Source organism: Accipiter gentilis, chromosome 10 (genome assembly GCF_929443795.1).
Source record: "Accipiter gentilis chromosome 10, bAccGen1.1, whole genome shotgun sequence".
Lineage (NCBI taxonomy): Eukaryota > Metazoa > Chordata > Aves > Accipitriformes > Accipitridae > Astur > Astur gentilis.
Genome location: NC_064889.1, coordinates 18777962 through 18805510, shown reverse-complemented (window position 1 = coordinate 18805510; position 27549 = coordinate 18777962). Strand labels below are relative to the sequence as shown.

At 47.1% G+C, this 27549-nt stretch overlaps 1 protein-coding gene across 4 annotated transcripts in view; it reads right to left on the bottom strand.

The window, feature by feature from the left end:
• SV2B (synaptic vesicle glycoprotein 2B) overlaps positions 1-27549 on the bottom strand; it is a 69553-nt gene that overhangs the window by 41661 nt on the left and 343 nt on the right. For 3 of the 4 annotated variants that reach the window (XR_007507457.1, XM_049811969.1, XM_049811968.1), the window contains exon 2: positions 21953-22127. The exons of the other annotated variant lie outside the window; for it this stretch is intronic. The gene's annotated coding sequence lies outside the window, so the exon portion shown is untranslated. The remainder of the gene's footprint in view (positions 1-21952; positions 22128-27549) is intronic. 4 annotated transcript variants of the gene reach the window in all.

Below are 27549 nucleotides of genomic sequence, written 5' to 3'. Positions count from 1 at the left end.
ATAATTTACCCAAAGAAAACTTATAAATGCATATGCCTGAACTGGAATTTGGCCATCTTATTGAGACTAACAATCATTTAGCTGAGAAAACACTCACAGTCTCTAAACTTTTCCTAGATATCTAAACTTTTCCTAGATATCTATTCCCTCTTTTTCCTCCTTTCCCATTATCATAGTACCTAAGCAGCCTACAGTGCTCACAGCTCCCATGAAAAGCTGGGAAAAGTTCTTAGGTTCGTTTTGCATATCATGACCCAAGGTAGAGAGACTAAAACTTCATCTGAGCATTGAAATGGAAATGCTGTGTCCCGTGCTCCCAGGGCACCTGTAGGCCAGCACGCTAAGGCCTCCTTCCAACCTTCACACCCCGCTATCTTTGACGTGATGACTAAGATAAGGGTGAGCATTGCTGCCCTGCAAATCTTTTCCTAACGTGGAGCTGAGGCACAAACCCTCACCTGGATACTGAGGAATACTCAAAGGTGTCCCAACGTAGATATAAATCAAGAAGCTTTTCCCAAGATCACCTGGGGAAGTTATATCAGTGGCAAACGTCCAGCGCATGTTTCTGTTATGTCTTTGTCTTTTTAAATATCATGGAGAGCTAGAGTCTTTGAGGCCTTACTGCTTATTTTAATAAACCAACCTCTTTATCAGCATTGCACCTGGCAGTATAAACCAATTGGTAATTTAGTGTTGATTCGGAAACAACGGTGCCCTGGTGCCCTCTAATGAGTTTGAGCATTTCTGGGTGTGTTTGCCTTCAGACAGCTTATTAGGTCTAACCTTACTGGGCTTGGAGGCCCTGACGAGCTCCCAGAGATGAGTGTAAGCAATAACCTTGAAGATAAACTGCCTGTAATTTAGCAAATTCTGCCTGTGTCAGACAGCAAACATGCCTGATTAACTATGAACTGCTTAGCTTATTGGCAAAGATGTGCCTCTAGCTGCAAAGGGGTCTTTTATTTCATCACGCTTGCAACCTGTGTTATTAAATAATGAGCCACTTAATTAACTAATTCATTAATACATGGCTGTGATGAATAGATTTGCTGCAGTGGCAGAGTCATTAAACCAGACACAACCCTGAGTGATTTCTAAATACTGCTTCCTTTCAGAAAGGATTTTATTTGAGCAAATATCTTTATTAGATACCTCATTCTTTCTCCTGCCTCTAGCTAATAGAGCAGTGTCAAGGTCTGTTCCCCCCCAGCACTCCCTGCTCTTGTCCTTCCCACCTTTCTGCCTTGCTGAAGCCTGAAACTCCCCCTCTCCTTTGGCTCCATGAAGTCAAAGGGTCTTCAGCGTGTTGTGCCACAAAATCACTCTTTGCCCAGCTACCACACTGCTGTGGCCAGGATGCGGTGTCTCCTCATCTCCTATCTCATCTCAAATGGGAAATGACTGCAGTGTTTCAGTTACTGAAGAGCATCGTCATTTATTGTCCATGATCACCTTCCTATTGCGGGGGGACCAATGAACCTCCTCACAAACTGGAGGCAGAAGGACAAATCATTTAATGTACCTCACAGCAGCCCTTGCAGTGTGGTTGTCTCCTGTTTTCCACCATGATATTGGAGTGTGCTAAGAAAGGCCTCTACCAGACACATTTCCACAGGCTGAGAGATCTCCGTCAGGAGATCCCTCCCAGGGAACCGTTCCTGCTGTCGGGAACAGCTCTTTCGCAGCCTGGGATGCTCAGGCATCAGCCTCTAGAGACAGTGGCTTGCCAGCTCCAGTGAAGTGTACCAAGCACTGGCCATGCCAGAATTCAAGCTCATTCCAAAAAATCCCCCTTGCCGCAGCCTGTCACAGTTGCAGCGAACCTTATGCTTCCATCATACTTTGTAATAGGTTTGATACTTATGTTTCCCTTTGGGGCTGCTCAACAATCAGGTCTGAGGAGCACAGTTATTACGATGCTAAGACTGAGATCAAATAAGAGGGGTGGTTCTCAAACTAAATTCAGCCTCTTCTTTGCGTAATTTTGCGTAAGCCCTCCAACACAATTGTTTTCTGGCCACGAGAGCTTTCAAAATTGCAAATGCACTGTTCATTATGCACCTTGCCTGTGGAGAAATACAAGTGCAAGCAGCAGCAGATTTAAAGAGATGTTCACTCTGAGACTCCTTTCAAGTTTGTGTAGCAGGGAAAATACGGGAGCAATTGCTTTTGCTCCATCCATTTTCATAGAAATTTGACTAGTTTTACCATTTTTTGGATGTGAAACACTACTGAGAAGACCTGAACTTTGTAGCATCCATGGTCATTCAACAGATTCCGTTAGCTGGTTATCAAATTCACTACGTGCATCACATATATCACTGCAGCACAAACAAAACATACCCGCAAAGTGATGTCTTCATCTGTAAGAAGGCAACTTGCAAAGCCTGTCTTAGCTGGGAGACTGCACCTTGGATATCTCAGATTCCCAGATCTTTGAAAAACCTGCTTTTGAAACAAGCATGTCTCAGAGAATCACAAAAATAGATATTTTTTTTTTTTTTTCATTGACTAGATGCACAAGCTAAAATTGCCATAGGGTCTGGAATATGTTGGCACTGACTTAACAGTAACATAAGACCTCACTTATAGCAACGCTACATTTATACTCATGTTTTATACCCATATGGAGACTTTCAACTCAAAAGAGCCCCTGGCAGGTTTTTTGCACTACACAGCAGAAGAGGAGTATGGCTAATTTGAGCACATGTAGCGGGTCCCCTAAAGTTATGGAAAGGTGGGTTGCTTGGCAGTGTTTTTTCCCAAGCACCCCATATTCCTTTCTTGTTCCTGCAGGGGTCTTTAGGGTAGCTCTTTGCAAAAGCAGCTCTTTTACACAGAGCCTTAACCTTGGGTGGTATCTTGACCCCCAAAGTCACGTGGTTCTCAGCTATGCCATGGGTGATCTACTGTCTCACAGTCTTCTGAAATGATGCTTGTGCCTCAGTTGAATAGGAAAGGAAGAGGAGGAAAGGAGGAAACCACTGAAACAAGGAGCAGATAGTGCAGGAGCCAAAGAAAGAGAGAAAGCAACAGCAGAGCATGAGATATACCAAGGGAGGTAGGACAAACAAGGGGTAGGAGGGTGAAGGTCAGAAAGGAAGAGAGAGGAGAAGGCATAACAGCAGCTGGAATACCCAATTGTGGAAACTAAAGTTGCCTTGAACCAGTAAAAGGGAGAAAAAAACCCCAAACCATTAGGCTTACCACTTCATCGTGGTGAGAAGTGTATGCATTTGCCTCCCAAACAGCCTAATAAATTCCTGCGTTCAGGTTGGACATTAATGATGAAAAAGCTTCATCTTCCAAAATTAATAGCTATAATACATCATCAGGCTGTAGCGCCATAACTCATGTGTATGCAGAGAAAAAATCCTCAAAATCACCTGTCGAGGCAGAAGAAGGATTTAGCTATTATTTATTGCTTAGTGTGACTCATGCTTGTGGGTAGGGGCATGACAGTACAGATGGGAGTTAAAGTCAAATTGCCGTCAGTGTAATTTATGCCAGGAGAGTTGAATTCAGGCTACTTCTACTTATGTTTTACCTGTAATCCTTCTGTAAAATATGAAAAGAGTAAGAAAACAGTTTGAGAAATGCATGGCTATGCAATCATTTGTCAGGACTCAGACAGGTTTTGTTAGAGGAAAGGTGGCTTAATGTTTTGGGCAGCATCACGAACTCCATACAGTTTCCTGTAATGCCACAAATAGCTCAATTAACCTTAGAGAAGACATTTAGTTACTCTTGGGCTTAGTTCCTTGTCTGCAAAATAGCTGTAGTAACTTACTTTCTCTAGGGAAAATACATGCATAACTGAAAAGTGAAACTTGTAACCACTGATGGAGAGCTCAAAAGTTCAACTTTCTGGACTTCATATTGTCCTTGCCAAAACCACTGTGATCTTGAAATTGTCCTCGCAAGGATGGAGTCTCCTGTGAATGACCTCCAATGTGCTGTTTCTAATCAGAATCAATAATACTTCCAGACTGTTTCATAGCTGTCCTTCCGCTCCTCTTATTTCAGCTCTACCCAAAGGAGACATGCTGAAGACACTAATAGTCATCAGATTCCCTAAAAACGGAAAGGCAACGGAAAGAGATCCTGAAACTCTGGCGTCCCCATGCAAAGGAGCTGCTCTGACAGCTGGGGAGAGCAGGGGTCTTGTGACCTGGGGACTGGTCCTCATTGCCCCTGGTCTAAGTGTGATCCTCCCAGCGGAAACTGAAATGAGGGGAATCCCTCTACTCCCTCCCAAAGCCCAGTCTCTTTGACCCAGCTCAAGCCTGCCAAGGGACTGTACAGCAGAAATTCCAGCTGCAATCTCCCTGGAAGTGAGTATAATGGAGGAACATGGCTTTTAGCAAGATTTAAGCATTGAGGAACTCAACATCTCTCTCCCTTTTGGGAGTCAGGGACATGGTGCATCCCACTGCTGCTGCCACCATGTGCCCTGGTGCATGTCACCAACAGACAGGACTCAAGTCTGTGCCTCTTCAGCGGCTGTCTGCTCCCACACAGTTGGCTATCCTCCACTTCTCCTTAGCCTGCTTGCAAAAACGTTATTTGGCACCAGCACACCCTCTCATGCCTCTCCAAACCTCAGCTGGAGCACGGCTCTTCTTGTCAGCAAGCATCTTGTGGGATTGCGGTGGGCAGCTGCACTTGGCCCCTTCTGAGGATTTCATCTGTCAGCGTGTTATTACCCAGCTTCCAGTCCATGTCCTGACACACTGAGATCAAACCTCGCCAGGATCCTCAGGGCCATTTTGAGTGCCCATCATTTTGACTGTCATTTTGATAGTCTTGTGATTTAGGAGAGCTGGCCATGCTCTGTATGCTGCAGAGCCAGGCACAATGGGCCTTAAAGAGCATGGAAAGCTACTCTTGAAAAGCATGGTAGGGACTGCCTGCCAGGATTTGGGCTTCGAGTTCACCTATTGCCAACTGTCCCCACAGCAGCATCCCTCTGCTTGGCTTCTGATGAGCAGATGAGTGGGATCAGAGAGCACGGGCTTTCCTCTGGCTCCTGCTTTCCCCAGGTCTCATAAGGGAACTCCTGAATTTGGCAGAGTCTGACTGCAGCCCAGTGCAGTCTGAAATGTGTTGATCACACTTACTCCTACTGTTGATGCTATTCATCCCCACCTAGCTTTAGAGATCATGTCCGGCACCACCGTGCAGAGCTCTATTTTCATTCCTCCCTTCAACCCGAAGTCAGTTGGCAACGCTTCTGCAAGACACCTTCTTGGGACTGGGTGAAGTCACCCCCTGGCAGATGGCACTGGTGGCCAAGCAGCTGCCAGATCAGCACTCACCCGAGCCCTGTGCTGGGTGGAAGGGAAGGCATGACAAGGCAGCAGGCTTGCTAAGGGGTCTCCATGCAGTATCTGCCTTCCTTACCCCTTGTGTGGGCTCTGTTTCCAGGCATGGTCTAGGACATGAAAATTATTTCTTGCAATAGGGAAGAAAAGGAAAAAAAAAAAAAAGAGTCTCTTTGTCCTAGAAATGTAAATGAGGTGGACTTGTCTCATAATAGGAGATAAAGGGACATTCAGGCAATTTGAAAAGCAAGAGATTGAAATCCTGCACAAGGAAATCCCTACCTACACACTAACTTGCGGGGCTCCTGGGAATAAAAGGCAAGGCCTTGGCAACATTGAAGGAGGGGACTGGATGTATTTAAGAGAAAGGGGAACATAAGTTTCATTTGAGTTTCTACAACCTTTTTTTTTCTACTGGGAGAAATAAGTTGTTCGTCTTCAAGACATCAGGTGAACACCAAGGGCACTTCACTCTGGTGTAGGCTATTCTGTAACTGTCCACTGAAGAGTTTCTTGGATGTATTTGCTGGTGTCCGCTGTCAGAGAGGGGATCCCAGGCTAGAGGGTTCCCTGGGTAGTGGATCCTGAGTAGCAGTGACAGGAAGGTTGTGAAATGCTTTTCCCTTGACCAGCTACGCTGGGACTATTCACACAAAACTGACACCAGAAGATAACATTATCACAGCAAATGGCTCCTGCTCCCGAGGGGGAAAAGAGAAGTACAGTCCATTATACCCCGAGTAAACCTAAGAAAAAATAAATTCAAGACTTTTGCTAGAAGCAGGAATCCTGGGTGACATACAGGAGAAGGCAGGAAAGAAATGGAGTGTGAGAGCAGGTGTCCTCCAGATGATGAGCCTGGGGGGATTAGCTGGCAAATTTCAAGGGGATAACGAATACTTCAAGGCAGATCATGCTAGTGCCTCTTCAGGGGAAAGAGGATAGAATATCCCAGGTGGAGAAAGTGGCAAGAAGGAGATGATGATCAAAAGTTATTTATCAAAGTGTAACATCAGACTTACTTGACGGGGAGCCAGGGAATGGCCCACAGATGGTGAGTGGATATCAAGCCTTTCATCTAACCCAGACTGGCTAGGCAAAAAGACAGCTTTCTGATGACGCTTTAGTGACAAATGCAAAATCTGCTGGTGGTTGCAAAATCTTTCGGGTTACCCAGGAATAAGCAGCCAGAGCACTGAAGCCCGCAGTGTCAAGCCTGCAGTAACAGATCCTGTCACTGCAAGCTAAGCAGAAGGGGCAAGAGCTGGCCACTTCCCCTCTTGCTTGCACGAGGTCCCTGGAGGGAAGTGATGGTAGGAAGAGGAATATGGACCCGTGATTAACATGTCAATTTTTGACATTTTATATAGAAAGTTCTTTCTCTGCAACAGAGTTTTTGTAAGGCTCTGTGTGACTGCTGTCTCTACCTCTACTTCCCACTTGGGGAACAGGATAGAATGCTTTCTACCTCCCAAATATGCCATGAGGTGCTTGGGAACAGAGGCAGACAATGTTGTATCTCAGCTGGACAAGGGCAGCCAAAAGGCTGTTGCTTGGGAAAACTGGTATGCTTGTGCTGTAGAGGAGGTTGGTTTTCAGGGCTGTAAAGCTGGTGCTTTGCCTGAACACTAAATTCACTCGTTAGCTTTCTCCTGTGAGGTGCAGATGCAAGGAATCCAGGTAATGAATATGGAACAAGGACAGCTCTGAGTCTCTGCAGTTCCTGTGCGCATGAGAACTACAAATGGATCTAGAGATTGGCACAGAGCTGTGAGCAAAAGGCATTGACTTGCATGTTGTGTTTTGAGCTCAGTGCTGGAAGAGGGCCAAGCGCTGCCTGCCTCTATTCAATAGTAAATGGGTTTGCTGCTGTGACTGGGATGAGATGGGTTTTAAAACTGGTCTGTGGAAGGATCTTTTATTTCCAAATAAAACACATTTCTCGCTTCCCTGTAGAGAAGCGGAGGGTCAGACATGCCTTGGATAGTGGAGACTTCCATAGTTACTAATAAACCATGACTGCGGCTGGGCCCTGCCCAGACCTGCATGCTTTGCAGTGCTGGTGCCCAGACTTGCCTCCAGGACTGGCCCATGGCCCTTAGTGGAGGCACTCATGGGCCACATGCCACAGCTGCCCCAATAAGACACACGGTTATTCACAGCTCACTGCTTTCCATTGTCGTGCATCGCTGTGCAAGTCTGTTCACCACCACATTGGGTCCAGATATAATATTTTTTCCACAGGGCTAGAGACGAAAAAACAGGCAAACCCACACTACACCTCCAAACTAAGCCGACCCAGACATAACATCCTGCAGTTAAGGCATTTGGCCCATCACAGGGTTTTTTGTTTTTTGTAAGGTCGTATCTCTAGTAAAAGTTGGCGTCTAAAAGCAGTGTCCATCCTCTACAGAGTGCAGGTAACAGCTTTACCTGCTTCCTAAGCGTTCACCTGCCCAACTGCCCTCATCAAGACTCTCCTTCCAAGTCTGGTGGAGATCCAGGCTCTGCAGGAGGGGTCTGCTCAGCACCAGCTGCACAGTGCCTGAATTTGGGGTACCAGAGTTTGGATGCAGAGTTGAGAACGTTGCAGACATTTCCTGTTTGCAAACAGTGTACCTTGAAATTTTACTGTGAGATGAGCAGGATTTTCTCTGGGAAATAACTTCACCTGATCTCTGAGAAATTAGTCTCCTCAGTTGATGGAAACTGAGAAAAGGTTTCTCTCTGAGGGTCCCCAGTCTGCTGCTGTGTGCCTGACTGTTACAAAGTCTGAGGGAACTTCTCTGTGGCCAGGTATGGGTGGCCAGCACGACTGTGCTGTTCAGTACAGAGGACTGCAAAACATAGTGGGGCCTCGTGAACCCAATTTAATCCCTGATATTTGCCCACTATAATCCCAAGGGTGCCGCACTGCTGTTCCTACAGATTGACAGCCGCTTCTGTCCAGCTCATTCAGGATACCCGCCTCTCCCTGAGAGCCAGTCCGAGGTCACACAGCTCCCAGCACAGGCAGGGAATTTTTGCCTGACTTTTCTTTTTGCTTCTCCCATCTCGTGTGCTTTGCAGGAGAGAAGCGCTGCCCATGGTCTCTGCAGCAAGGGCTTCCCCTGCAGCATGACATCATGCAGAGAGCTCCCTTGGCTCATGGACAGCGCTGATTTCTTCTGGTAGAGTAACCCTGGCTGCCAAGTGAAGGCAAAACTGCTGATCCTTCTGTAAAGCACCCTCAGCACCTGCCCCCAGCCACAGATTAGATCCTTCTCAGAGTCATTTTAACACTAACCTGACAAATTGCCTGCTGCGCTGCTACAGATGGTTGAGGAACTGCTGACTTTCTCTGCTGGAAGGTGGCAAAGCTTTCCTGCCCTTCCTGGCTCCTTTCTAGCTCAGTCATTCTGTGTGATTTATTTTTTTAACACATTCAGTTTACTTTGTAGGAACTTACTAGCCACATCAGCTCATGCTGCTGGTCTATTCATCCCTGAGCTCTGGGATGCTGATGAACAGTATCTAATATTTCAACGGCTGCTAAAAAATCACCCATGCTTTACTTGCTATATGAGACTGTGTAAAGAGAGAGATGGAGAATCCAAGTCAGCCCCCTGAGCTGATCAACTCCGAGAAAGGTAAGATCAGAGGATACTTAATTAGGTTCCTAATTACAGCGGTTATTAGCTGTCATAAAATCACCTGCGTTTGCATCCCAGAGCAACGTAAAGTGCAGATTTCAGAGATATGCATTGCACAGATAAACATGATTATTCCTTTGGCTTGATCCCAAATGGAAGAATAGTAAGCTGCACTATCAACAACTGAAGATTTAACTCTGATGTGTCATTTGTTCTTTCTGCAATAAAAGCAATATAAAGAAATTACATAGGCACAATAGGGTTCAAATACCAGTCAAGACTCACAGTATTTCTATCCTAAAGCAAATTCAAAACAAGAAAAAAAGGGGAGAACCATGGGAAAGCCCACATATTACTTGAAGAAATACAGCCTTACCTCTATTTTCTGCATCCCTTCTAAAAATACAGCTCTGCTGATAGGAACAGACATTGTTTCTTCCACATGATGCTGACTAACAGAGCCCAGCAAATGAGGAATCTACTAGAAACTAGGGGAATAATCTTGAATATTAAAAAAAAATCAGTCTGAAGTGTTTTCTGTTCCTTGCTTGTCTGTTTGTTTCATTCAGGCAGATAAAGCAGGGAGAAAGGGTCAAAAAATAGTCTAGTTTTATATGAAAAAAGAGAAGCTAATAAACTTTTTCTTCATATCAGTCAATATTTTTCTTCAAAATTTGGCAGGTTTTCTCCAAGGATTCAGAATTCTGTAGCGGATTCAGTCATTTTCAGTGAAAATGGACAAAAGGAAATATTTGCTTCTCAAACGTTTCCGATTTGTCCAGAACAGATCTTTTTTCTCTTGAGAATAAAGTGTTTGGATGAACATTCTTTGACCAGAGGGGAGGAGCATGTTCTCCAGAGAGATATGGGGAGCTTCTTTTTTACATTAACCCGTTGGCTTCACTGGATAGTGTAAATGGACTGTCCATACTATCCAGCTGGTCCCAGCTGTGCTGAGAGCAGTGGAAGAGAAAATGGATGGAAAAATGCTCCTAATCTAACATGAATGCAAGAACAAGGAGAGTGTGAACTGGCCAGAAAGACATTTCAACTGGGAATAAAAAGAAAGCTTCTAAGCAATCAAGTCAAAAAAACCCACGCTGTCTACTTCTCAAACAGAGCTGCCTACGTTTGCATGGGGAGTATACCAGGAGAGTGAGCTGGAGTGCTGCATTCCTACCGATCTATTCCCAGTCACACTGAATGAGAGAGCAGCTTGGCCAGGCACTGGGGCATTTACAGCAGACGTGAAAGCCTGAAATTCAAACTGAGGCTGAAGTTTAACCAAAGCTTTCTGACAGCAGTATTTCTGGGGCTGAAGGAGAGAGAGGTTCTCAAGAGGAAAGACAGAAACCTCATCACTGGGGTTGTTGAAAATCAAAGGCAAACTGATGGGCAGTATCCCAGAAGCGTGAGCCCTGCGCTGACTGTACAGCTGAGCCAGAAGGTGTAAGAGAGCTTTAACCCTTCTATGAATTAAAGATGGAAAAGACACCAGAACATGATAGGGAAGGTCAGTACTGTTATTGGCTACCAACTTGCATAGGGTATGAGGAACAGCTTGTTTTCTATGTCAGCCTAATGGCAGGTAGATTGACCACCAGCCGGCAGCTACTGCGTGTGCCTGACTGCTGGCAGGCTCTGAAAGAGTATCCAAATGCCACCCAGCATCAAGGGGATAAGGCCAAGGCTGCCAGGGAAAGTAAATCCACGGAGCTTCACCTGTTTGTGCGTTTTTCTTGAGTCATCGTTGCTTTTGCAGTTGAGAAGCTCTTTTCACTGCAGGCAGTGCAGAGTGCGGCAAGCCTCAGGGAGTGTCGAGACTCATGAAATATAGATAGGAGCTAGGCAGGCTCCTAGAGCTGTGTAAATACATGCACGATAATTGGCTCCGTCTTCAAGCAAGAAGTGTTTTGCATAAGGATGCAGAAAGGGCTTTTTCAGTAAACTTTGATATGCACACTTGACTCAGCAACTGCTGGAAAAAAAAAGAGAGAAAAACCCTCCTCCATGCTCAGTAACTGAACAAGCAACTCCATTTTCACCCTTTCTCCCATTTCACTCCACCTTTTTTCCATCCCCTGCTCAGAAGACTGTTATCTCCACTGTCCTTTAGAAAGAGCATCTGATGAAAGCAGACACAGCACAGACCCAATATCCTGATCCAAACCATTTACAGTCTCCATAACACCCCCAAAGAAAATATCTGTCTACCTGGAACTGGCAGGAAACAAAGGTTGCTGATGCAGAGATCTTAGCAGGGAGACAAGCCAATGCCTGAATGGTTCCTATTGTAATGAACGTTGTTAACAGCTCTTTTCCAGCTGCAGGGACAGGCATGCTCACTGGGATGGTGTGAGTGTGTGCAAACCTGAATCATTACTCCCTGTGAAACTACTAAAGGCTTCGTGGATCCTGTCTGACCTTTGCATGTGTTCTGTATCCTGAGAGATCTCTGCCTTTATGTGCTTTAACCATGCACAGCTGGTCAGAGCAAGCCTCTGCTTCTGCAGCCACAGTAAATGAGTTATTTCCAGACACCTCTCAGGAGCCTCTCATGCTTTACCTGATCTCTCTTGCTCGGAGCAAGTAAGATTCCCCTTCCTAGTGGGAAGATGAAACCTGAATCACTACCCCTGGCAAGGGCAAGGCAGTCCGGACGTGAGCAAACAGGGCCAGATGGATGCAAAATTAAGCCAGGTAGGAAGACTCTGCACTGAAATCTCATGCAGATTGAATCTCATGATGGACTCTCACAGTGGAAACAGCCGTAGCATCTCCTGCTCAAACACTCCTCTTGAAAGAGATCTTGAAAATTATTTTCACTAACAGTGGGGAAGAAATTCATCCCAAACCCACTCAGCTCCAACCTGCATTCGTGGACAAATTAGTAATGCCATTTTGCCAGCATCCTGTATTAATTAACTCAGCAGCCGCTGCCAGCGTTAATCAGGGAAGCAGCTCCATTATCACCTGTAGCCCCGCAGGGCAGGGATCCACCAGCTGCCACTACCCAGCCCACTGTAAAAGGCAGGGCGAGGAGCTGCTCATTTTGCTGCCATTGAAAAGCCACTGAAGCACCCAGCGGCTCCCCGGCAGGGAGGTGGGTGTCTGTGGGTGGATGGCCCCAAGCCCTGCACCATCACTCCTGCAGCCATCCCTCCACGACAGCCTTTCCCATCCAGGAGAGATACCTCCATAGTGAGTCCTTCCCATGCACTTTAAACTGAAAGAAAGGGGAAATGAAAGCAAGGAAGAAGCTGAACAACAGCTAGACCTGCTAATTGGAAGAAGACAAAAGCTGTCTCTTATAATTCAGGTGCCGCAACCTCCAAGGGAGTTAAAGAGCTCCTTTTGGTGAGAGCAGTAAGTTGTGCACAGCAGGGCTCAGCTTCTGCCCTGAGCCCCCGCCCCACGGCCCCCAGGCTGCTGCCTTCACAAAGCATCAAAAGAGGAACTAGTCCTGGGCGTGGAAGATGCATAGGAAATCAAGACCCCTGGGAAAAGTCTGTTCTGAATGGAAATGTTTACCTGGGGAGCTTTATTGCAACTTTTGGGGTTGGCAGACCCTGCATTATTTCTCACTTGAGGGAAAACCTGTGTAGCACAGATGTAATAGACTGCTTTTTCTTCCTTACGTGTCACACTTCTGCTGAGCCACACGGTCTCAGATGTTGTAAGCACGCCAAAATCATAGTATTATTTTATAGCAGGTGTGAGATAAAAAAAACCCCAAACAACGGTTAATTAAATAATTACTATCAGGTCCTGCATTTTATAGTACACTGGAGATGGCAATTCTGGATGGTTTTTAATCAAATGGCTTATCTAAATCTAGTAGGAATAAAAATCTGTTTCAGAATTTGATTTTTAAATGTCAAAGGAAATATTTTGTTTTGGAAGTCTTCCCAGTGCAAAGACAACTTTTTTTATAACAATTAGGAAAAAGTAATTGAACAGCTACACTAGATGCTCTGAAAGAACAAAAAAGATGCCACAATTATATCAAATGACTTTCACTATGAACACACATCCCATTCTAATAACACCAGTCAGGATTTTTAATTTGATTTCAAATATGTTATGGAACAGAACCTCAGGGCTGTAGATGAATCCAGACTTGCTCAGCTGAGAATCCATCCATCAGCCCTGTTGTGATCATGTTCTTCTAATCAAGTACAATTAACAATTGTCACGTAACACCATTAAAAAACACTTAGGAACTGATCAATGGCTACTATAAGCTGAACTGATTAATGTAATTTTTGAAATCAAGTTTCAATTAGCTCTAAAGAATAATGAAAATGTGAACAGCAAATTCTGCTGCAGACGTACCACCTTAGATTGAACAAGAAAGGTAAATACGATTCCTTTTTCCTGACCATTAAAAAAAATTAGCTGCTAATTTCCTTCTTGAGTTTAGCAAATACTGTCCAGTTCACTTAGGCTGCAAGTAAGCAAAGCTTTGCTTGTATGTTTACTCACAGATGTTTCTACAGGACTCCTCTACCATAGGATGCTGCCATCAGACTCTAGAAATATTTAGTAAAATTATGGCAGATTTGACTGAATTTATAGATGAAGACAACCAGAAACCAATTTTCAGTGATTATATATAAAAACAAATGCAGTCCAATGCAAGGTCTAAATTCCCCTTACAGGAAGGACGGAAACGCTGCTTCTCCTTTCTCTGCCCAAACATCTACGTGACCCAGTGGGACCGGCAGCTATTTATCCAGCTTGTCATTTTTCCCCAAGCTGGATGGCCTGTCTGCCTGCTGGGTGGCCTGGTACTTTGATGGCAGACTATCCAGCACCTGTTCAGATTACAGCAACATTAAAATCAGGTAGATAACTATTCTCTGGATATATTTATATTTCACCAAATCAGAGAGATTTTCCCAAAGTTTTCCCTTGGTCACGGGACAGAATACTTGAACATCTATTTTGGACGCTCAGACAATGAAAGGAACTTTCTTTTCCAGCTCAAACGTGTCTTCTCTGACTGCTCAAAGTGCTCTGCTGCTCTGCCTGCTGTGACACTCCCTGCAGTACCACTGAGAGACCAAAAAGTCACCGCATCCTCATATGGGCTTACAAACCCATGAAAGCACAAATGGGTGTTACTAGTGATTTTGGGACCTCAGTGGGTGAATCCAGTACCCAGGTTACCCAAAAGCTCAGGAGAGTGATTGGAAATCTCTAGTACCCACTGATGGGGACCATGAAGTCTTGCCCCTTTGGTGCTCTGTCAGGAAGGCACCAAGCCATAAAGTTTGGGAGGCTCCAAACTGCGCACAGCTAACAAGCTGGAAAATGCCCTCCATATCCTCTCTGAAAATGAGAATGCAACAGTGGCCCTGGCTGGAGAGCAGAAAAATGGTCTACCTGAAAGCAACTCTTATTGTTTATATTTGAGATTTGGCTGTGCCGCTGGTCCGTAAAGGACCTTATCCCTCCACCCTTGCTTCCTTTTCCCACTGCTTAGGTACCTCGAGGTCTCTGGTGCCCCATTCTCTGTAGACCTCTCCTGTTGTTTATAAGCAGCCTCCCAGAAATGTCAACCCTCCATTCATTTTTTGGCCCCTACCTGTAATCCCAAGTCTCCTCCTGTCTCTGCCTGATCCTATAACCCACCACAAATCCTTTCTCCCTCCCCTCTCTGCCTGCATCTCCGTCCACCACTGTCTCTCCCGGGGTGCTGGGGTGTGTGGGAGGTGAGCCTGGAGCAAGGCTGCTGTGTGAACACGCAAACCTCAGGCATTAGCTTCCATCAACCAGGCTTTGAGCACCCACAACAGCCTCTGAATGCCACAGGGTCTCTCTGATAACTCATCCTGACCTCCATCTGCAATACCCCCTCCCTGAGCTCTCCCACACCTTAGCTCTGAAAAGGAGTAACCCAAACCCACGTCTTAATGGTGCCTTTACCTTAAAATCCATAAAGCTATTTTTGGTCTGTTTATGGTCAGCCGTATTTAAACAGAGACTAATTGCACCAGCACAAACTTGTCCTCACATAACTTCATTTTCATCCAGACAGAAGCTTTCAAGCAACAGCAACCAAACCCGTTCAATATTTAATCAGCTGCATGGCCTGAAACAGCGGGGACTGGCAGCAGCTGCCTGGTGCGGAGCGTGCGAGGAGGGGGGAGCGCTTCCATCCTCCCCAAGCTTCTCTCCATCCTGAGCACTCGTCTCCTTTGCACATTTGCTTGTGGTAGAAAGCCAAACGGGAGCCCCGTTTCAGCCTGCTGCTTTAGCCCCAGCAGCTTTCGAACAGCATGGCTTTGAAGCACCTTCTTTTTCATTCCTCTCTTCCGACTTCTCAGCTGCCTTCCACGTGTAAATCTTACTTTCTTTCCTACTGATGGCTGGGAAATTGCTGTGCTCAGCGCTCTGTAGTTGTAAATCAGCAGGACTTGAGCTCTCTGCCACTTCTTTCTGGTTTTAAAGCAGGCAGGGTGTAAATCGTGGCTACAGACAAGGCTTTGCAGAACTTTGGGGGGCGGGGGGCACATTTAGGCTTTTCCTAATCTTTCCTCATTCCCTTAGTGCCAGTCCTGTGTGTGTTAAGGGGATTAGAGGGGTTGAAAGGACAACATCCTTCAGTGGGTTGGCTCTGCAGCATTCAGTGCAGACTTTGCTTTTAACCTCCATGCTAAAGAAGTGTCGCTTTAAAATAAAGCTGTAAGGAGGCCCTGAAGTGTCCTGCTGTAGTCAGCGGTCATGGCTGGCTTTTCAAAAACATAAGTGTCAAAATACCAGATGCCTTCTGGTCAGAAATGGTCCATGAGTGTTTCCTACCAGAGCTCCTGAGTCCTGCACCCTTCCCAGCCCTTTGTAGCCGCCAGAGCAGCCCAGCGAGGCTCTGGCTTCTCCCTCCCCTGCTGCTGGACACCCCGGGATGGAGGTGCCTGTGCTGCCCAGCACCCATGGGCACCATGCCAGGCACGGCCACAGCAAAGGCAACATCTTGGATGATTTGCAGTGTCTGAGCTCCTAAGAACAAAGGATCCTATCTTGCCAGCATTATACAATAGATGCTAATAATCACCCCTAAAACACCCTTATCTAAAAGAAGAAAAAAAGCACCAAAAGCATATTCAATTAGTGATAAATGATAAATACAAGATTAATTAAAATTACTGTGCTCTGAATTCCCATCCTCTGGCTCTGAGAATGCAAAAGGCATTCCCCATGTTCCCAAGGGTGACCCAATGTCAAAGTATTGCCACAGTCCCCAGAGGCCTAATGAATGGCAGTGATGACGGCAGGATTTGTCACGCATGTGCCGTCTGCGCTGGAAATGGGCTCCATGCTCCTTTCATGCTGGTCACAGCTAGCCTTGGCTCACTAGGGAGGCTCAGCCTCCACCAAGCCTGGCAACTTTGGGTCCGTATTGCAAGTGAAAAGGCTCCTTGGCTCCTCAGCTCCTCCTAAATGCCAGGAAAGCTTGACTAATTGCCAACAGCGGCTACACATCAGGAGAAGAAACCACTGGGATTTCTCAATCTGGGTCTGTGTATAAATCATTTAACACCTCATATACACATGCTCATAATTAAAGCACGCTAGATCCCTGCAATGAGACACCCCTGCTAAAACATCTGTGATTTTGGGCTGTGAGTGCATGTGGCATGGGGTTCAGAAGGACAAATGTAACACACACACACACACCCTCCCAAGAAGTGGCTGGTCTTGCTGGTGCCTACTCTGAGTTTCAGTAGAAATAGGTGAGAGGAATTCAGGTCAGATTTCCTCCCTTGCAGTGTGCTGAAAGCATTTGAGAACCAGTTCCCAGTTGTTGCAGGGCTTTGTAAAAAGCCCACACCTCTTGTGTCCTCAAGCAGCCATGAGTCCAAATCATCCCTCTTCTCCTCCCTCCCATCTATCAGGGCAGAGAGAGCCCTGGGCCCCATGTACAGAGAGCAGAATGATCACTTTTTGTGTTTATTACATTATGAGGTGCCATATCCCTCATAATAGCCCATGTAGCACTTATTCTGGTATAAGTCCAGAGGAATTTTGCTTAGTTCACTGCATTTACAGCCATGAGACTAAAATCAGGATCCACCCACCCAGGACAGCTTGTAAATCTAAAAGAGTTTTTATCCATCAGTATGAGTGTCCAGTGCACTAGATCCTCTGTGCCAAGTACAGCCAGAGAAGTACTTTTGCGTCCTTCCATTCTTGTCTGTCAAACCTCACCAATCCCTCAATCACCCTCATGGAGGCATCCAATTCAATCTACCTCTAACCTCATATCTTGGCTGTGCTAATCCCCCTGGGAACGTGCCTCAGAGGAGGATGGTAGCTGCAAAACTAGATGTCACTGGGCTTGTTTGAGGACCATCACTACTTGTAGGACTGCTACATAAATGAGATTCCTCAAAGAAACCACCACCTCTACAGTGGCTTCCTCTTAGTGCTAAGGTAAAGGGGAGACACCAGGAGCATTGCACATGCCCAAGAAGGGCATGCATATGAGCCCAGAAGGTCAGGAACCTGTAATCTGCAATAATTAGAGCAGTTAAAGCTGGCAAATCTGCAGCAGCCTCACCACCTCCCATCAAGGGCAAGAGAAATGTCCCATGGAGGAGGCACGTTTTTCCCTGCTGCCTGGAGAGATGTGGTGGGAGCAGTCCTTGAGACCTGGCTGTGACCACTCATGTCTTGACAGAGACAGAGGACCTGCCTTCAGCTCACCACTGCAGTATTGGAGCTCAGTCCCCAAGAGTAGGAAGGGTGTAAATCATACATATCATGTGCAGGAGCAGATTGGCTCATATAGCACTTTCCCCATGGTCAAAAATCTCCTGCAGGGATTTTACTCACCCTCTCACACTTTACAAAACACCCCACAGGGATCACCTTCAGGCCAGGACTGGGAAACTCTCCATGTTGCAACGGTGCCCAGGGTCCTGGTGGGTAGAAATACCAGGGCTGCCTTGTTCTGAAGACACCACTCTTCTCACTCACCATCAGCTTGGGAGGATGGCAGTCCAGGGAGGCAGCTGCTGTGCTGACAGCATGGTGGGAACCAGAGTTTGAACAAATCCATCCATCACCCAGTCAGGAGTGGATGAATTCCAGCTTCCTGCAAACCCATCTCCCACAAGATCTGCCACGAATCACAGCAAAACACCGAGTTTAACTGGAAACACTGAATCATTGAAAACCAGCTGCCGCACAGTCCTGCAGCATCTGCTGTAGGAGCCTGCCCAGCATCAGGCCTGCCGCAGTCCTCACACAAAAGTGCTGGGTCTCTCTCCTAGGCAGGACAACAGCAGTCATAAAGCAGAAGAAGGGAGAGGGCATCTCTCATAAGGCTGTGTCCATGCATGGGCCATCAAAAGCAATTTCTTCAGTCAAAAGTACTGCTTTGGGGCTTGCATACTGCTTTCCATCCTTTCCCAGCATCTCCACTGTTGAATATAACACATTCTGCCCTTCTGGCTGCTCTACTCCACCTAAGAGACTGTTGCTTTCAGCCATGGGTGGGCTATCCCCCTCATTATAGTCCTTCTTATTATAGAAAATGCACACCAGACATGAGTGACTATCATGTAAACTGAACTAAGCCAGGTCATGACACCCCAAATCTCTGGCACACAGTCTACAGGACCCTCACGGCTGTGGGGTGTGGGAGCTATCCTGCTCATGCCCTCCCTTAAGAGTTTGGAGAAGAAAACACAGCTGAGTACATCTCAGCACATCCAGCTTTTCTTTTTTTTTTCTGGAGCATCTTACAAAGGACTGTCAGTATCTGTATCTTATTCATATAAGGGTACAGATGGATTCAAGCTAGTTGGGCATAGGGCAGTTCTGGTCTGGAAGCCATGTTGGCCATAGCAGTGCTTATTATTTGGAGACAGTAATTTAGGCTATGGGCCAGAACTGCCTCACATTTCAACGGTCAGGTAGAGGCATCTTTGATCTGTACCTGGCTTCTATTAGCTAGTTCTGATGTTGCCTTGGTCTCGGACTTGAAGAGATAGTCAACATCCCTACTCCCTGTCTCCATGTCACTCACAATTTTGTAGATCTTTATTACATCCCTCTATATCTATAATCATATCCGCAGGTTTGTCACACTAAGGTGAGCAGAAAACATCTGTGAAAGTCTGTATCCCCTCCAATTTAATGAGGCAGATTAAAATACCATAAAGTACTCTCAAATTTCAGCCATCTCCAAGCAAAAAAAGCCTTAATATCTTCTTCCCTCCTGGTATTAAGGCAGTCAAGAACATGCCCAGGTGAGCTATGTCACCTTAGACGTGGGACAGTCTATGATGTGTAATGGTAAAGATTCCCTAGGATAGTACTAGAAAAAAAGTTTTGTCCTCAAAGTGGCCTGAACTTCCTGGCTCCCTTGCCCTGGCTTAATTCTCTTTCATAAGAGCTTCTTCCCCCTCTTTTAACCCAACTCCTATTTTGAATTCAACCCAGCCAAGGGAATCTGCAAGTCCACCTTGTTCCCCTCTTCCTTCTCCCTCTAACACCAGTGTGCTTCTACTGACATAAACGTGATCATGAAGTCGTGACTGCACAGGAAGAACAAACAGGCTGAGCAGATGGGTTGTGCGGGAGGAAGCCCTCATTTAAAACGCAAATAGCTGGTGGTAATTTAGCAGATGTGGTAAGAAAAATCTGGAGAGACAAGCATGAGGTGACTGGATTCCAATTTCAATCAAATAATGTGGAAGTTTCCCTGGCAAGGAAAGGTTTCATCTTCCATCTCCTTGATTACCTTGTCTTGAAGAGACAATGACACTGATGCCAAGTGTCTTCACAGGAATGATCTGGAGTATTCTTCATTTAGGATCTCATATGACTCCCTGCCCTTAACAAATGGATTTTTTCGCAAAGGAAATCCATCCCTTATAGCCCAAATGCCCATGAGAAAAGGCTAAAATTCAACTAAAGGTCATAACATTCATTAATACTGTAGTACATTCAATTCTGTCTCCATCCAGAGACAAAGACTTTAGGATGTGTCCTTCACTTCCCCAACATCAAATCAGCATGTCTCAGGAAATATCTTTGGGATGCTATAAAAATCTGTACATCTAGCATATTGTAATATTAATTTGGCCCTAGAATTTCGTCTTGGCAGATGTACCAAAATTACCACAGATGGGTATGAGGATTTTCTCTTTATAAATATTACAGAGCCATTAATTAAACAGGGGAAATTAACCCTTCCAGGCAGCACTGCAGCAGGGACCAGGAAAGCACAATCATCACTGGCCAACATCTCAGACTGAACGTGGGAGAAAAATCAAGTGCACGCAAACACAAATCTGACCGAAAAGATACTGACATCAACATTCCTGCAGGTTTTAGAAGATAATTCAACAAGAAAAACAATTTATAGTAATTTCTGGTGCTCAGAACTGTTTTTCCAGGAAACATGGAATGAAGGATTTTCAACCTTTTGAAACAAACCATAGTGTTTAGGTTAGAGGAAAAAAAGCTGTCCTCTATAAGAACATTTCTTCACAGATACAAACATCAACCTCCCCAAAGACAACAAATTTGGCACTTCCTGCACTCTCTCCTTCTTGCACAGTGCTGGGATTCAGAGTCACGCAAAGCCCCTTCCACTTTTCCTGTGTTCATTTCACCCACTGTTCCCCAGACACAGATTTGTACAAAAGATTATCACCCTGAAACACACATGAAACAAAAATCCAAGCCAAAACTTGCTGCTTAGGAGAGGAGGATATTTTTCTTTAGATTTAAAGTAACTGGTGCTTGAAACTTCAAGGTTGCTCTAGAATAAGCACAATAACCAGAGTGCCCCACTCTAAGTGTCATGGTATCTACATCAAAGAGTAGGAAATGTGTGAGTTTTTAGCAAGTGGAGGTTTCTGTATGAAAACATAATGAGAGGTATATTTTCATAAACAAATCATCTCTGCAGTGTTCTCCAGGAGTAGTTTTTAACTCTGCCTGTTATAAATAAACCCAGAAAGAACTGGTTTAGGCATCCCCAAGACAAATTTTGCGCCGGTTTTTGGTGGAACACAGGTCTGTCAAGAAGGTCATAGCTTTGTACCTGTCAGCAAAATTTCCAATGCATCACCACTCTATTTTTCCTTTGGTTTTTTTGTCTAACAGAGGCATGCCAGGTACAGACCTTTGCAGATTCAATGCAGCCAGATTGCAAAGGCTGCTCTTAGGTTTATTATTCCCTGATCCTCTTTAAACAAGGGTCCTAAATTCATCCCTAGTGTAAGAGCTCTGCTGTCACTTGACTTAGAAGCAGGACGCCCATTTTGAGAGTCCTGTGAGATAAAGCGGCTCTCAAACCTCTCATTTTGTGTAAGCCAACGTCCAGGACATCAGATAGCTCACAGTCCCAGCAGTGTGTAGTCCAGGTAGACCCTCTTACTTCCAAACATCTTTATCTGCACCTCTATATGTATCAGCTATTTGCAGCACCTAGGGGACTGGTTTCAGGGAAAAATGCAGTAAGACTTCACGACGGAGATGGTTTATCAGCTAGAAAAGTTGAGGGGCTTTATGCATCAACTTAGGGGCAAGAATTCATGAATGACCTTCCAAAACTCCTGCAGTAAAGAGCATAAGGCAGAAAAGGCAGCGTTCGGGTAGCGGCTCACCTAGGACTACTCCATGGAGAGCACCACCGGTGCTTGGCCGTGAGCTCTGAATGTGCCCCGGGCCAAGCTGGAAATCACGTAGGAGAAAAAGATACAGAGTGGGCGATGTGAAAAGCTGCTCCGACTGCCTAGGCACACACGCTGTCTGATCTGCTCAGCTCTCAGCCTCTCGCTAATAGTAATTAAATTGCTTTGATGAGCACTGACCCCTGGAAAAGCTTCCGTACAAACCGAATGGGCCTCATAGTTTTTTTCTGTCTCTTTTTCAGCTCCCCTCCCTTTCCTCTTTACCCCATTAAGCATTATTACTTTTGCATCCGGACTGATTGTCCAGAAAGGGACCAAAGAGAAAAGCGTCGCTTACCAGAACTAGAAAATTTTTCATCACAGCCGTTCACCAGCCATTTCCCCTCTTTTTTTAGCCCGTGGAGCTGCTCCTGAAAGGCTCGCCCCTTTCTGCTAGGATGTCACAAGCCGGAGATTAGAAGTAAATGCTCTGCAAGCCAAGCCGATCATCCCGCTGTGACAGCATCCAGGTACTGAAGCACAACCAATGGAAAAGTCCATCAGCCAGCAGAAAACACAGGCGCACGCACACTCACACGCCCCAGCCACAAAGCAATAGGAGCGGAGGGAGGCTGGAGGCAGGAGGGAGAGCAGATGGGAGGGGGGTGGCTTGGGGGAACCAGGCAGCGGGAGATGCTAACGTGACAGATGTGTTGACTTTAAGTTAAACAGGAAATTGAGGATGTTCGACACAGGGAGGAAAGACACACTCGCTCACGTTAAAGGCAAAGACTTTCCCCAGTCTTTCCCTTCTTTGCTCTCCCTCTTTCATCAAGGTTTTTTCTGGTGATTTCTAGCTCTGATCTCACACACAGAAACAAGCCAGGGTTTGCACTGACTGTCTCTGTGTCTGGGCAAGGCAGGAGCTGCAGGGCCAGCCAAGGTATTTCCCTTCCTAGCAGTGAGTTAGGAGCCTGGTCATTTATTCCCAGTTCAATTCAAACACCCCTGAGGTTATTTAAATGGCATCCTCTAGATCATGAGAGTAAAAGTGGGAATGCTGAACGGCAGGACGAGGCTTTCAATTTGTCCCAGTTCTGGCCAGGGGAAAATACAATAGGGTCGAAATCCTGATTTAGGTTATGTAGGATAAGCAGCAGAGAGTAGAATAAATTGATTTAAGTGCAGAAAAAATAAAGTGCCTTGGTGCATTTAACTTCCCCATGAGTACACCTGACTTTTCAGCAGTTCAGACAAGGGTGGCCAGTGTGAGTCTGGGGGATGGCAGCTGTACTGTGGGGGTCCACAACATTAGCAGCCAGGGGGATGTAACTCCGGGACAAGGTGACAAGATGTCCAGAGAGCAGGAAAATGCAAAGAGAATTGGGGAAATCAAAACCCTGCACTGATTTCTTAGTTAAAGACTGGAAAGCAGAGTGAAGGAAGACAAACCATCCTAGTTGTGAGATACATCCCAGCTTCTAGAGATTAGGGGAGGAAGTAGAGTGGCCCCACCAGAAACCCAGATACAGAAAATCAGTGGTGCCAGCTATCTGTCTCCCGGACAAGGACTCCGTTCCTGCCTCAGAAAAAGATCCCCCCTTTTCCGCTGCCTTCAGCACTGGGGGGAAAAGGCCCTTTGGCATCCCTGCGGAGCTGGATGCCAGCCTGGCCCGGCACAGCTGAGCCTTCCTCATTCTTCCCCCCACCAAAGCTTTGTCCCAAAACCCACATGTAGGGGTGACAAGAATATCTCCTCTATGGCACGTACAAGTCCCCAGGTTGAGATTAGTGACAGGACTCCTTTTTTTCTAGCAGCTGTGCAGTAGGTAAAGGACAGAAATCTGTCTTCTCTGCACACAGGGCACTCACCCCATAACTGTGAATGAAATATTCAGGTTTTGGTGCAATCCAGCCTGCCTCCCTCCTCGCACCCCATTCCTCCCCACCCCCTCACTGTCGCTGAGCTGTGTTACTGGCCTCCCTTCAAGATTTTAATGGACAGTGATCCATTCGCAGTCCAAATAGATGAACCTGACTTGCATCCCCAGAAGCGTATTTGCAGAGCCAGCCCAAGCAGGTGGGTTTGGAGCATCTTCTCAGATATATCGGCTGCAGTTCAAAAAGCATCCCTTTTTCTGGTTAGAGAAACAGCTTGAAAAAGTCTAGCAAGGATATTACACTTTGGAAAACTGCTGCTTTGGGTCTCTTGTCCCTCCTCCTACCTGCTGCCGCACTCCCTCGTCTCCGCAATTATTTATAAAGCTCCATGTTCTTTCCTAATCAGGATGCCATAATGTTCCCTTTCGCCTTGCACGTCACTCGCGTGTCATCTGGGCCTGCGGTGACCTCTTGGAGCACTTGGCAAGGCTGGCAGCAGCCACATGAGTCATCAGCAACCTGCCCGCACCTCCCTCCCTCCCTCCAGCCATTGCCCCCCTGGTTCCCACTGAGCCCGACTGCAAGCAGGGGAGGCCTGGGGGAGATTAAAGCAGTCTAATCCCCAGGCTGGATAATTCATGGAAAGAGGATTACCCATTCTGTGCAGAGCCCTTACCTAAATATAGACCAGCCTTCCCCTTGCGTTGCAGCTCATGGGGCATCAAGACGTTTTCCCTGCACTGCTTCTCTGTCCCATCTTAGGGGGTTAACGCTGCTCTCACTCAAATCTGGCACAACCCGGTTTTAACCCGTGGAGTCACGGTGCAATGAAACTGGGGTTAGGAAAGCAGAGGTGAGACTGTAGCTCTGTGAAAGCTAGCAGGATCGTGGCAGACTCATCCCCAGAAGCATATTTTCTCCCTAATAAATGCCAGACTCCTCTGGTGGGGTCAGGGCATACACTGCCTTACCATATATTTGGAAACCGGTGTCATGATCCTGAACTACAGAGCCTGACAGCATCGTGTTGAGAGGGTAGAAGGGTAAATGCTAACTCGGATAATCCGGTGGCAGGTTGCAGCAGCCTGCCCCGGGGAGCTGGGGATGGCGACCTGACTCTGCTGCCTGCCCCCAGGGCTCTCCAGGCAGGTCACCAGGAGCTGGGTTATCCCGGGTGCCGGAGGGGATGGGTATTTCCCAGAGAGCTGCTGAAAAGGAAAAGCAATAGGTAACGTGTTGCCTTCCCTGCTTGCCCTCGCAGAACGAGGGATAAAGTTGCGTGCTGCGGAAGGCATCTCTGATGGATTCAGCAGCTTCCTGGCAGACCACGTGTCTCCTCACCTTCCTCTCGTTTTCCAACTTCAGTCATCTTCCTCCCCTCTGCCACAGATGGTGAAGCAAGGTCTGACACAGCCACCACAGGCTCCCACTTCCTACAGTGTCTTTTTTTTGGCTGTTAAAGTCCTTATGGGACTTTTAGTCACTGTGACATTAAAGCGTTTATTAGCACAGGAGTAATTCCATAATCTTTTCGGAAGAGAACAATTTCAGAGGTTCAGCTTATGATCTGGAAAATCAATTTGCCGACGTGACGATGCAGGAAGAGGATTTTCAAGGCTCACTTTGGCTTTCCCAGCAGGACTGTTAGCAAACCAGGGACTTTGTGGTCAGGCCAGGAAGAAGCCACCCACGACAGCTCTGAGCAGAGGAGGGAGGACCTGGGGGCTGGCACTCGGCACAGGCAAGGAAGGGAGCCAGGCTCATGCTGCATCAAGTGCAGGCTGTGCCTCAAAACCCAGACCTGCCTCACCAAGCTTTGTCCAGCAGCAATGCGCTGTACGAGTGGGACAGCATCGCCATGGATCATGGGGGGACTTTTCATCTTCCTTTTTCATCTCTCCTATTTCATTTCACCAAAAGCAATGCTCCCAGCTGAGAGGTTATTACGAGCAAGAAAGGGATGCATCTTCAGCATCCTGCCTTTTCCCTGCAAGTACAGGCTGGATCAATTCCTGTTTTGAAAATAACCACGCGCAGCCCCTGTACGAAACACCAGGTCATGTGCACTTCTTTCCTCATGGGATCGTTCACGTTCACTTTGACTGTGCTTTCAGAAGTCGGTGCCCAGACCCTACCTGCGGACAAGCAGCCAGATTTGCAGAGACCATCTGCACGTGCCAGGCTGACTTTTGGGGCGTGCCCAGCCATGCACTTGCAGGTTAGGGGCTGCGTCACAACCTGGCACAAGGAGGCATGAAAGCTGGGCTTCCACCTCCAGCTCGGCTCCCTCAATCAATAGTTGTCAGCTATCGGTGACTTTCATTCAAAGATGTACCAGAACATAAATGGGTGCAAATAGCACAGCTGTTTCATGGGAAGACCTCTCACAACTGGGCAAGCTGGAACAGGAGGGCTGTCTCCTGTCGGCTGCTTTCTGGGCCCGGCTTTGATCCTCCGGGAGGTTTCCCCCAGCACTCGCATTACGAGTTCACTAAATAGTGTCAGGAAAACCAAAGGTGTCATTGCAGATCTGATGTCCAGCTGAGTTCACCTAATACCGGCGGACATGCCTTCCACAGCAAGGCCCTGAAGAAGGGACACATCAGGAGCTGACTAGGATGTCACAGAGCTGTTGAGACCCAGGGCGCCCGTGTAGGTGACTGCTGCCTGTGGCAGCTCTCTTGCAAGGAAGGGAGGTGTTCTCCTCCTCTTTCTGCTGGAGGTGGAAGAGGGCTTTTCCGTTAGGAAGAAGAATCAGAAGAAGCCCTGGATGCTGCCTCTGCTCCCACTCCTTCCTCCAGGTTGTCCTGTAGGACAAGGCAGTCTGACCACGGGCATCCCACCGCACGAAGTGTTAGGGCCACATGTCATTTTGGGCAGAGGCACTAAGGTGTATTTCCAAATGAGCAGCAGACACCTGGCTCAGTGCTTTCACCCTCGGATGATCAGTGCAGCATTACTGTGTATTCAGTAGCTGGCTAAACACGCCAGAGAATTAACCCTTTTCCTCTCCCTTCCCCCAAATGATAACACTAGGGATCCAGAGGAGTCACGAAACAGCAATTTGCATGCCATGTCAGACACAGGACTTGCTGTCATCCTACCTGAAATTTGTGGAGACCCCTTTAAGCTCTAGTATGTGCTTACAAGTGCCTGATCTAAACATAGCGAGGGTTCCCCTCAGCACACACGGACGACCGCACTGCTCCTCACCTACACATTACAATCATCAGATTGTTACTCTTCTTCTTTTTTTCCCGAGACGAGGTCATCCCTGACAAGTAACGTCCTTGTGGAGCCAGTTTCCACCCAGTATTTTTAATGGGATCTTGGTGTTATGGATTGTATTACTGCAGTTTGACAAGTGTAACGAAAATTTCCCTCGAACAACACTTGTCATCTAAAAGAAAAATAGTCCCTGCAGAGATGTACCTCTGGATGTGTTACAGGATGTGCTATAGGCACGCACACATGCACAGGAACTTCTTGCCAGAGAATCTGTGTCCTGCAGCAGCTGCCGTTCAGAGCGCCAGCCCCACCAGCTCCCCAAATCATTGCTTTCTGTCTACGGATTCAGTTAATCCTTCCTGACACAGGTGACCGACCGCAGTTTTCAGCTTTAGCTGCACTTAAGCTCTCCCGGAGACTGGGGAGGATAATGAAGGGAGGACAATTAAAACGGGTGCTGGCAGTGCGGTAACCCGCAGGCTGGCGGGGCTGGTGTGTGCGCCGGTACGGGCACCCACGCCCCCCCGCGCCCCCCCGCCCCGGGTGCCACCACCCACGCAGTCACCCACAGCTCCCCTGCGGACACGACGGCCCCTGCCCCCGCGCAAGCACCTTCTCCTTCTGCCCCCCCCCCCCCCAGCCCACCGCGCCCCGGACACGCACCAGCAGCGCTCTTAAAAACCGCTTCAGCCCGAGGTAAAACTCCGACGCGCGGCCGCTCCGCCGCTCCCTGCAGAGAGCGAGGGCGGCCGGGCGGCGCGGCGGGGCTGGTTTCAGCTGCTGCTTGGCTCTCGGCCGCTCTGGCCCCTCCAGCCCCACGGAGCTGAGGGACTCCCCGGCAGCTCC